General features: G+C 40.9%; 1 long non-coding RNA gene across 1 annotated transcript; it reads left to right on the forward strand.

Annotated features, from left to right (window-relative positions):
- The first annotated feature begins 786 nt into the window (after nt 1-786).
- Nucleotides 787-10,494, forward strand: LOC124085246 (uncharacterized). The gene is made up of 2 exons (XR_006849382.1): nt 787-1,075; nt 10,185-10,494. It is a non-coding gene; the product is annotated as an uncharacterized LOC124085246 (long non-coding RNA).
- The last annotated feature ends 1,604 nt before the right edge of the window (nt 10,495-12,098 follow it).

Below are 12,098 nucleotides of genomic sequence, written 5' to 3' on the forward strand. Positions count from 1 at the left end.
TTATTTAACCCTCTGGGATTTGATGTACCATATACAAAGTGGAACTAATTACATATACTTTGATATGAATGAACTAATATAAGAAAAATCATATAGCACAAGGGCCAGATTCATTTAGGGATTTAATAAACCGTGGTTTGATGGTCCCATGTTTATGTATGTCCTCAAGAGCAAGGTTTTTAGCCAGACTTGCTATGTGCCCTTACTTGATGGTGGATATCTATCTGTGGAACAAAATGGCAAGGATAAGCCATTCTTCTACTGACAAACCTTATTCCTGTCTCAAATAGAGTTCTTACTGCTATTCTGCTGTTTTCTCCGTATGTATGTGAGTGCATGTGTATGTGTTTGTGTGTGTGTGTGTGCATGTGTGTGCGTGGGATTGTTTGGCAGTTCATCTAATAGACTTATCCCTATATGTAAAATAATTAGAACTCTCTATGGATATTAAAGTTGACTTCTAATGTCACAATGACAGAAATTCTATCATTAGAGATACTCTCATGTGGGTTAACATTGGACTCACCCAGCACTCTTTTTTAAATACCAAAACCTTGAATAGAGGTCACTTATGTCTTAATGTGAATTCAGTTTTCAGTTACCTTTTCCTTCCTGTAAAGAGACAGTAGGCTTGGTACAGAGTAGGTTTTTCTATGTGGGGAAATGACAGGCTGGGTACTGCAGACAAACTTCCCCTAGGGCCTCTTGAGTACAAATTCCTCATTGCAAAAGCATTGTCCTTGTCCAAAGGTATCGTGCTATCACTATAAATTTGCCAGAGCAGCTCATGCCCCCACCCTCAACCCTCAGAGCTGTGGGAAGGGAGGCTGGGTGTGGGCCTTTCACATTTATTCTTATGACCCCAGTACTTCCATTAAACCTTGGCCTTCCCGCCACTGCTGGGAGATACAGGTCACTTCTCTAGAACTAAAACAGCATAATTATTTGCATGCAACTGTCTTTATCCTCAATGGGACAATGTAAAGATCCAAAGCCACAAGGCCTACCATCTGCTCCAAATGCAGCACAGAGATCTCTGTAAGGAAAAGAATATTCACAAGGAAGGAAAACAGAGGTGAGTATCCAAATCTCAGTCTGTGTGAGCATTTGCAGGTCATTGCTAGCCCAATGTTGCTGTGCCATTGCAGCTATAAATTGTTATTGTTTGTTTTCCGGGTACTTTAGGGGGTAAGTACTGGGGATTGAACCCAGGGATGCTTTACCACCAAGCTATATCTGCAGGTCTTTTTGTTTTTTATTTTGAGACAGGGTCTTGCTAAGTTGCTTAGGGTCTCACTAAGTTGCTGAGGCTGGCCTTGAAAATGTGATCTTCCTGCCTCAGCCTTTCAAGTTACTGGGATTGCAGATATGCATCCCTGTGCCCAGATCTCTATAAAGGCTTTTAAACTGCAGTTCTCCCACCACCGTTATGTGTGTTGTTTTTCATTGTAAGGGTGATTTGAAGGGCCTCAGTGAATGGTTCTGTAGAAAGTTCCTTGTTGTAGTTTCCTATTGTTGCAAAACAAATCACCCTAAACTTATCAGTTTAAAGTAGCACAATGTCTTATATCCCAGTTCCAAGGTTTTAGTTGTCTGGGTCCCAGTCCACTGGGTCCTCCTCTCAGGGTTTCACAAGGCTGAAATCAAGGTATCAGTGGGGCTGCCTTGTCATTTGAGGCTCAGGCCCTCTTCCCAGCCCATTGGTTGCTAGAACTTACTTCCTTGCAGCCATAGGTCTGAGGTTCTCACTTTTAAAGGTCACCCACTATTCCATGCCACTTGGCCCTCTCCATGACAGAGCAGTTTGCTCCTTCATAGCTAATAGTAGAATATCTGCAGCTGCTTCTTCTCCCAGGGAAAGGGCTAAGCCTTTATCTAAGGTCTGCCTGTTAACTGAGGCAGATTCTCCCAGGAGAATCTCCCTTCCAACTGATTATACCATAATCTGATTGGAGATTTTACTTACACCCACAAACCCTCTCACTTTTGTCATATATTCTAGCACACTCAGAACAGACTGTCCCATCAATCTCAGACTCTGCTACCCCCAAGGGAAGAGGATTACACAGGGACCTCAGAATTTATGTAGTCTACCTATCCCATCCTCCATTCTTGATTTGTCTGATTGACTTCATCTATTTCCTTAGGATCAATTCAAATTAAACATTTTTGATAAGGCTGCTAATGAGGTGTTTCAAGCATCTTTCCTTGTTTCCAACATTTCTTGTTTTCCTCCACCCACTTCTATTCACAAACATGTTCTACTCATTCTTTCAGAACCCCCAGGGTCCCATTCCACTCCCCCTAAGAACAATACAAGAGAGGGAGTTTCCCATGGAAGCTGCTTCTCATTTATTCAGTGGTTCAAATCCCTTCCCAGTATTCACTGAATTGAATGGATGCCTCCTAAAGTGATTCTCCATTTGGGTTACTATAAAAAGATACCTCACATCTGATAATTTGCAAACAACAAAAATGTATTGCTTATAGTGCAGGGGCTGCAGAGCCCAAGAGCTTAGCACCAGCAGATTTAGTGACTATTGCAGTCTGCTCTCTGCTTCTAGGATGGAACCATCTTACTGTGCTCTCAGATGATGGAAGAAGTAGACATGAGGGTGGAGCCCTTGTGACTTAATCACTTCTCAAAAGAGCCCCTGTAATACTATCCCATTGGGTGTTATGCTCCAAAGTGTGAATTTGGGGGATTCCAGTATTTAAATCATAGCCACACAATAAGAGGAAGTATCAGGAACTGGTTGAGAACATAGAACCCAGAATAGGACTTCTGAATTTGATTTCTGACTTAGACACTTACCCATAAGTGATTAAACCCTTCATATTCCCATGTGTGAAATGTAGATATTAGTATTTCCACATCAAATCTACCTTCAGCATGTTTAGGGCCTAGAAGTACTGAAAAGAGTAAAAATGGCAGCCTCTGTGTTACCGTAAAAGTTAAGCAAACAAAGCATTAAGGGGGGAAAATGTTCTACTTTCTCACCATGACAAATGTGGTTTTATAATGACCTGGAAGCACAAGGCTTTAGAATTCTTGGACTCCATGGAGTTATCTCCAAATGGGGTGGTTCATGGGAAGCATGTTCCAGACTTTGATTCATGGCTCACTCTCCTCCCTTTTTTTCCCACACATGGCTCTGTCCTTGCTTGCATGCTCACAGCTAAGACCACATGAAACTCTGTGTCCACAGCCAAAGGGTGGCCACCTGTGGCCTGGAGATCTAAGATCATGCCACACACATGCCATCTGGACAGACCTGGCAAGAGGCCCACTTAGCATCTTGATTTTGCTTAGAGATGTTGAGAAAGGGACCTCCAGGATCCCAGGTGACTGCTGGTGTGTCTTCACCTCGTGAACAAGCTTCTTACTGTCTAGTTGGGAGCAACACGAGTAAAGAGGGCCAGAATAGTCCCACTCAAACAGAGTCCAAATAGAGGCCTCTGTTGTCTAAGGACAACTGACCCATTTCACAAGGTGGCAGTGAGAAATAATTCAGAAACTATGTGTTGAGTACATAAACCAGGGTTTGGTACATGACAAGATTTTAATACAGGTTAATTCTTTTATTTTCTGATCTCCTATGAATTGAGAGATGGAGACAGGGATGGGAATATTCTCAGTTTCATCAGCCTCTGGCACTGAATCCTTCTTTTGCACTCCTGCGTTTCTAGCATCCTCTCAAACCTGAAAGCAAACAGAGAAGGAAATCTACAGGCAAGTTGTTGTTTCAAATCATCTTCTGCAGGCAGGGATGACGTGTTCTAAACCATGCAAGTCAAATTAAAATCCCTACATATTCCCTTACTTCAAATAGAGCCTGCTTGATCAAACCACTGATCACAGATAGGGACAAAACACACATCTCACTGTGTTTGACATCCAGATTCCTTCTTCATTTGGCCTGCATTTATTCTGTCTCTCTGAATCCCTCATTCTGTTTGTGAGTTACCGTTAATTACAGAATAAATCAAGAGTACATGCTAATCTGAGGGATCTTGTCTTTGAAATGCGTCTTTCTGCCTTCCCAGTTTGTGGAGAGCTGAGTTGGGAAGGCAAACGCATCCTCGGCTGGCAGACTTTGTCTTCCTTAGAATTTAGGTGTGATCTATATTCAAATGACAGTTTAATGAGCCTTTTCCTATTTCCAGAAACCTTATCACATCATTAAAGTGTAGAAATGAATAATACATCTAGCAGTTGGATTAAGCTGAACTTGAGACCTGATGCATCTTCAAAGGGGGGAAAATGGAGCAGGGGCAAAATCGAGGAATGCTGAGCTAAAGAGAAGGGGTTAAATGAGGAGGGCAGGAGGGGCTATTTTTATTCCTATGTATCAACATAGGTAAATGTCACCAGTATTTTCCAAAATCTTAAAGTGGTATTCCTATTTCTCTGGGCTCAGGCTGGAAGAGAATTTTGGAAAATCATCTGCTGCCAGGCATCAGGCTGAGAATAAAGAGTTTGCCTGACATGACTTCATCAGGAGAAGGCCCCAAGCTGCCCACCTCAGTGCCCCCACCAATTCCAACTGCTTTCTCAGGGTAGAGGAGTCTCACTGACTAGTGCCTGGGACCTAGTGTCAGAATCTCTGATCTGTTTCTATCTCCTAGGAGCTGTGTCCTTGGGTTAAGTAGCTAGGCCACTTTGAGTCTCTGTTTTTCCATCTATAAAATGAAGATGATAAGTGTTCTGGCCTTGCTGGATTGTGGGCAAGATCCAAGGAGTAATCCTGACTGAGTCCTTAGCAAATGCTTGGCACACGGTACAAACAATGCCTGTTGCCTATTATTTGGCATCCCTTGGTATCTACGAGTGCTGTTTCTTCTGCTGGGAATGAAATTCCTCCTTCCTTGCCTTCACCTACAGTCACTCTCTAGGCTCAATTCCCCAGGCCTTCCTCCTTCTAAGAACTCCTGCTCATCCTTCAAAACCCAGCTAAAATGTTCTCCACCATCATCTTCCCTGACACCCCAGCACTTTGATCAAGTGTTTCCTTCTCCCAATCTCCCTATTTCCCTTGACATGTGTCATTAATCAAATTAACAACTTGCTGAGACTTTGTGGGTTAATAAACATTTTTATTAAATTCAGAATGAGTTCAGATTCAATTTTCTCTTCTTTTTTACATTTAAGAATACAGTGATGAGAACACATTTGTAGGTGGCTTCAGGAGTCTGTTCAATGCAGACAGAAGCACATGTTCATAACACAGAGCTACCCATTGCCCCACAATGAAAGTCTTTGGTAGGTGTAGCCAGGACTGCAGACATTCCAACATCTACCAGGCCACATGTAGAACATGGGTATGAGAATGGCAGGTTGAGTCTATTTCACTGTCTCACTGCCCCCAGACAACTTAGGGGCACTCAACCACTGAGCCACATCTCCAGCCATCTTTTGTATTTTATTTAAAGACAGGGTCTCATGGAGTTTCCTAGTGCCTCACTGTTGCTGAGATTGGCTTTGAACTCAGGATCCTCCTGCCCCAGGCTCTAGAGCTGCTGGGATTACAGGCGTGTGCCACTGTGCCCAGCCAAAGTATTCTTTACTAAAAGGTACCAATCAATCTTCCATCCCTTCTACACAGCACATGGGAGAGATGCCAAGATCTGTGTGCTCCACTAAGTGACGTTCCTCCCATCTTCCCATCTTCTCATTCTGAATCCTCTCATGACAATCATGGGATCACCCCCCTCAAGGTCTAATTTCCTCTTCTAACAGGTTTTCATCCGTCTTCTGGAAGGATGAATATAATAATGCCATTCTCTGACATTTTTTTCTTGTGGTGCTGAGGACGGAACCCAGGGCCTCATGCATCCTACCCCACCAGCCCCATTCTCTTACTTTTAAAAATGTCTCTTTCTTCCTAACAAAAAGAGACCACGATTATAGGCTGCAAGTTAGGAAACACTGTCCACTCTGATCGCAGCTTTCTTTCAACTTTGCCTCCTACTACTTTCCTTTGTGAATATTATGTTGAAGCTAAATCTCTGTGCCATTGTATCCCTGCAGCCCGTGACTTTTTAAATGCATTAATCAGATCATGCCTCTCCTGTGTTTAAAACCGTCCAATGTCTTGTATAACCACATTGCAAAACTGATTGGCAGTTCTACTAAACAGACCATGCGTATTCTCAGTGCCTTTGCAGTTTCTCTCCTGGATGTGTTTCCCACATAAATTCATGAACAAGCTGGCCTTTTAAAAATGTGCAAAGATATTCAGAGCAGCATTGTTTGTAATAACACCAAACTCAAAACTACATAAATGGCCCTAACACTATGATGGATAAACTATGTATTTTTCACCCAAGGAAATACTATATAGCAATGATAATAAATTTTAGAGCTACATGCAAAAATAAAATGAATCTCACAATATAATTTTGAGGAAAAAAAGGTCAAACATGAAATAGTACAAGTTATAGTCTTCTATTTGTGTGAAGTTCAAAAGCAGGTGAAATAGAACTCATTAGCCTCCAGGAGAGTGGTGATTAGGAGCCTGTAATGGATTAAATTGTGCCCCCCACCCCCTGCCACATCATAGGTACTTTTTAAAGGTGAGCTATTTGGAAATAAGGTTTTTTTGAAAATGATGTAAATAAGTTAAGCGTTGCTATAATTTGGATCTTAAGTGTCTACAGAGGCCCTGTGTAAAAGGCATGGTAGCCAGCCTGTGGCACTACCGGGAGGTGGTAAAACGTTTAGAAGGTAGTGCCTAATAGAAGGAAGTGAAGTCACTGGGGTCATGCCCTGGAAGAGGATATTAAAACTTCAGCCACTTTGTGTCCCTTTTTCTTTCACTTCCTGGCTTCTGTGGGATGAGCAGCCTCCTCTACCATGTGCTTCTGTCAGGATATGCAGCCTTTCCACAGGCCCAAAAGCAATGAGTCAAACAAAGCAAGGACTAAAAATTTCAAAACTGTGAGCCAAAGCCTATCCTGCTTCTCAATTGATTATCTCAGGTGTTTGTCAAAGCAACGGGAAGCTGATGAACACATGGCTCTCAAGATGATATCGTCTTAGATTTCAGGTGGGCCCAAATGCTGACTTCTCTTCTTATAAAACAAAGGATAGAGAGATTTTGAGACTCACAGAGGAAAGGACCATGTGAAGATGGAGGCAGAAATTGGAGCAATGTATTGATAAGCTAAGTTGCCAAAATCTACCAAAAACTAAGAGGGAGGCACGGAAGTGTCCCTCAAACTCGGCAGAAGGAGTTTACCCTACTAATGTGTTGATTTCAGACATTTTGCCTTCAAAACTATAAAGTGAGTAAATTTCTGTTGTTTTAAGTGCACAGTTCTTCTTAATTTGTTATAGCAGCTATTGGAAACTAATACAGGTGTGTACGAGGCTACCAAGATGCAGATAAAATTCTAGATTTCTATTGTTGTTGTAATTGTTGTTCTATGTGAGTGAGTACGCTAAGCTTATAAAAACTATTGTGCTACACAATCTTCTATGTCTGTGTGTTTATTTAACTTCAAAAAGTAAAAATATATGATTACCCTTTACCACACTTTGAAAGAAGCTCGGTTATCATGGTATAGCAGTCAGGATAATATAGGTTATTGTGAGTAACAAATGATCCCCCAAAATTTCCAAAGCAATAATAGTCTATACTTCACCCATGAAACATGTCTTAAAGGATCAGCTGTGGCTCTGCTTCACATCATCTTTGTGAACTAGATCAAACTTTAATTCCTATATGAAGTCTTTCCAAAATTCTCTAGGCAGATAAGTGATACAACAGAAGTGTCTTTCTCCAATTATATTATTTTTATTTTGGCTACTTGCTTGCACATTTATTTCTGGTACTAGGTGTGAATGCACAGATTGTAAGACTATCATCTATATGGAGCATAGCTTAATGATTGGAAGCACATATTTTATACCAAACTTGATGTCAGACAGATTTTGGTTTAAAATCCATTTCTAGTGACCTTGGGTAACTTAATTAATGCCACTTATTCTCAATTTTCTCTTTGTAAAATAAAAATAGAAGTATTACTAATTTTGGAGTATAGTGAGTATTAGAGACTATAACAAATATGAAAAGTTTAAAAATAATCTAAAGCATCTATAAGGTACTCAATAAATATTACCTATTTAACATTATTGCATACCTACTGTATGCCAGGCTCTGATCTCAGGTTCTAGAGTTAGCAGTGAACAAGACAAATTCAAGATCCTTAGTGGGCTTGACATTGAAACTAGCTGGTATTTGTATACCCAGTAGCTAGCACAATGCTCAATATACAGTAGGCCCATAATAAATGCTGTGGAACATTGGTACCCATTCTCAGTGGTACCCTGAAGTATCATGCTTATTCCTATTCTACTCTTAACTTCTTGTCTTTATCAGATTTTTCTTATCACTTTTCTCCATTGATTCTTGTTCTTATTTTCCCATGAGTCATTCCCTTAAAAAAATTAGGTTTTTTGGGTGAGTGTTTGAACCTCATTACGTTAGTATTGCATACATAATAATCCATGCTAACAGATGCCCTATTTATGAGGAAATGTAAAGCCATGATGTGGGGAAATTATTCATCTCATGTTTTTGTTGAAGAAGCAAAACACACAGTAAATTAAGTCTGGTCTTCTTGAAATTCTGCATTTAAAGAAATTGTGATAGGAGCTGGGGAGCACACTTTGTACAATGTGGCATTAATTATTCAGTCATTCTGAATAGGCTTCAATTGCATTACATGGGAAAACGGAAGAGCCCTCCAGTGGCCGAATAATCCCTCTCAAATCCCAAGGGTTATTTGCTGCAGACAGCATCTCCAACTGAATGAAATGTCTGCTTCATCTTCTGTGGGGAAAGAAAGAGGGCAAGACCTATTAAAGTCTCGTTTTCTCATTTTAAAAAGGAATTTTGTCTGATTTTACACAGACAAGTTTTGAAGCATATTATTTAATGTGTTAAAGGAGAGATCATCCCTCTTTTACAAAAGCTAAGCATTGCAATTTGACACATTTTTTAATTGAGCATCTATGGTAGGTCCTACTCTATAATGGGTTTTGTGAAAGGGGATAGCGTTTGGGGGAGGAAGAGAGGAGAAAACATAGTTTCTATCTTCCAGGGACTTGCAGACTGCTGAGAAGACAAGATTAATTCATTTGGACAATACAGTGATCATTTATAGTGCTAACCTTGCTCTTTCTTATGAGAAACGATGTTTGATTTTCTCTTCAGAGTAAGGGAAATAATGTGTCTCCGGAATAAATAAAATTCTATTTGCTATTTACTGAGGGCAGGCATTTTCCTAGGTACAAGAATGGGGAAGAGCAATATAAACATGGTCCCTGCCTTCTGGGTACTTACAGTCTGTAGGAGGAGACTAACAATGAATAAGCAATTGTAAAACGTTGTGAGAAATGCTTGGATAGATCAAGTACAGCTAGGAGGGCACTGGGAGGAAGCATTTAGCCAAAACTGGGGAGGGAAAGGTGGTCAGTGATGGTTTTCTAGAGAAAGTGACATTTTGAGCAGTGCCTAAAATAAAGAAGTTATGAGGTTGGGATTAAAATGTTCTAGAAAGAGAGATTATGGAAAGGGAACTGCTGACAGTGAGGCTGGCAATCGAGAGGCTGAAAGACATTGAGTGCAACTGGGTGAAGGGGTGTGAGGAGAAAAGAGGTAGGGGCCCCGCCCTGGTAGCCGTCATGGCTAAATCCTGCTGCCTGTTAGACTGCCTGGATACCACATAGGCACGTCCTTTGGTTATCAACCACCAAATCATGCTGTTTCATGAGAACTTATTTTGGTTCCAGTTTCTCAGAAGAATACACATTGCTATTTTTGACCCTAGTTTATTGTCCAAATTCACACCTATGCTCAGGTCAACTCCTTGATGCCAACCCAGTTTGGGTTCTGATTTTCGCTTTCGCATCCCATCAAGAAACTTCAATCCTCCTTTGGCATGACCATTTCTCCATCTCTGTTTTTAATATTATATCTTCCACCTGTCCCTTCTGGCTACCAAGTCCACCCTCTGGATTAGACCCCTCTACTGGGCACAACTAGATCCTAGAAGGGGTGATCAGTGAGGCCTGAATCAGGCAGGAAGGATACAATTTACAAATCGAAAAAGGCTGTCAGCATTGATACCTTGGCCATTCAAAGGGAACACCTGACTGCTTTATTTTTCACCTGCAGGAATCACCAAAGAAAGACACTGGCAGAGAGTGGTCCAACATCAAAATCTACACAGAAGAAAATCAGGGCTGATTTGAATGTGCAAATTGTCAGAAAGCTGAACATCTGTCCTGAGCTTTGAACTTCGCCATGAAATAACATGGCTATCTAATACCAACATGCATAAGCCCCTCAAAATGAATTCCTCCACAAGAACAAGAAGAGAGGGCAACACCCTCTTCCAGAGCTGACAAGGTGACATGTGAAATCTTTCCCAGTATCCAGGCAGACCTCATCCCAGTGCCTATTAAACCTTCCCATGCTTCACTGACATCCAGAAAATGACCCCTGGCCTTCAATATGGAGAAAAAAAAAATGGTTCTTGAAGGGAAATAAATATGCTTTCTTTTTCATCACAGAAAAATACACTTTGCCAGAGTGATAAGGAAGGTTAGACCTTTGAGTGACATTGGCCTGAGGGGTCAGAATGACAGGGTTACTCATTCAGACTTGTGCAGAAAGTAATTTGGGCCCAACGGCGTTTTGCTCAGTAGACAGCAGCCATCAGCCCAAACTGCACGTTACCTGCTGCTGGATGACTTGCTGTGTCATCACAGATCACAGGGATGCAGACTCCAAAGATGCACCTGACACTTTTAATTGAGAAGGCTTTTTTAAACATAAACAGTACCCCCAGAACTTGCAGAGCCTCACAGTGATAGCTTAGAGCTAAATGCAAAATTGTGCTATTAACTTTCTGCACTTGCAACTTTGGATTTCCTTCAGGATAAATTTTCAATGCTGGGTCTGATTCAATCTTCAGTAAAAAGATTAGGAAGGGTAAAGGGTATACAGATTCTCACCAAACAGTACTAGATTTTACCTCCTTGTCCAAAAACCCTCGAAAATAAATGTAATATTAATTCAAATCTCCAATTGTCCTCATCTTCCTGGAAGTTTTTGTTGCTGTTTTTTGTTTGTTTGTTTTAATTGTAAGAACACTTTACTTGAGATCTATCTCCTTAACACAGTTTTGAGTGCACAATCCAGTATTATTAAGTATAGACACAATGTTGTACAGCAGATGTCTGGAAATTATTTATCTAATAGAACTAAAACTTAGATACATGTTAACATCCCTGAAATCCAACATTCTACACTCCATTTTGATGACTATATAGGAATTTCTACAACTCAACAGCAAAACCAAACAAAATCAGAACAGAACAAAACAAAAACACCTACAAATAACCCAATTAGAAAATAGGCAAGGGAATTAAACAGATATTTCTCCAGAGAAGACCTACAATGGGCAATGGGTATATGAAAGGTGCTCAACATTATTAAATGTCAGGGAAAGTTCTTCCCCCTTGGATTCTAAGCCATCTTGAGGCCAGAGGAGGAGAGGGAAGAGAAATGTACCAGTGTATCTCCAGATCCAGTGATGCCAATGGTGTGTGTGTGTGTGTATATATATGTGTGTGTAAGAGGGTAAAGTGAGAGAGACATTGGGAAATCGGGGTGAAGGGGAAGTGACAGTAGGTTCCCAGAGACTATATCTAATGCATGGGAAGAAAGTAAATGCTTTGTAGTCCACCAGTCAGGGTTTTCCCTGCCTCTGATGCTAATCAGTCTGGCCCACCCCAGCCACATCACTATTCTCTCTCAGTCTCAGTTTCTTCAACGGGGAAGCTGGAAGAATAGCACCTGCCCACTATAGTTGTTGTATGGATTCACAAATGAAGTAAAGGAGTCAAACAGCTCAAAGAATAACAAGGCCCAGGCAACAAGATGAAAGTTAAACTCAGCTGGGCGTAATATAATAGGGAAGTCAGGCACAGAGAAAAAGGAGAAAGTGCAGGCTCCATAGAAAGCATTTCAAATTCAATTTTTTTTATAAAAACCAGTCAATGCATATCCGGTAGTCAAATATGG

This window comes from Marmota monax, unplaced genomic scaffold (genome assembly GCF_021218885.2).
Source record: "Marmota monax isolate L192 unplaced genomic scaffold, Marmota_monax_Labrador192_F-V1.1 WCK01_AAM20220418_F8-fsc00062, whole genome shotgun sequence".
Taxonomy (NCBI): domain Eukaryota; kingdom Metazoa; phylum Chordata; class Mammalia; order Rodentia; family Sciuridae; genus Marmota; species Marmota monax.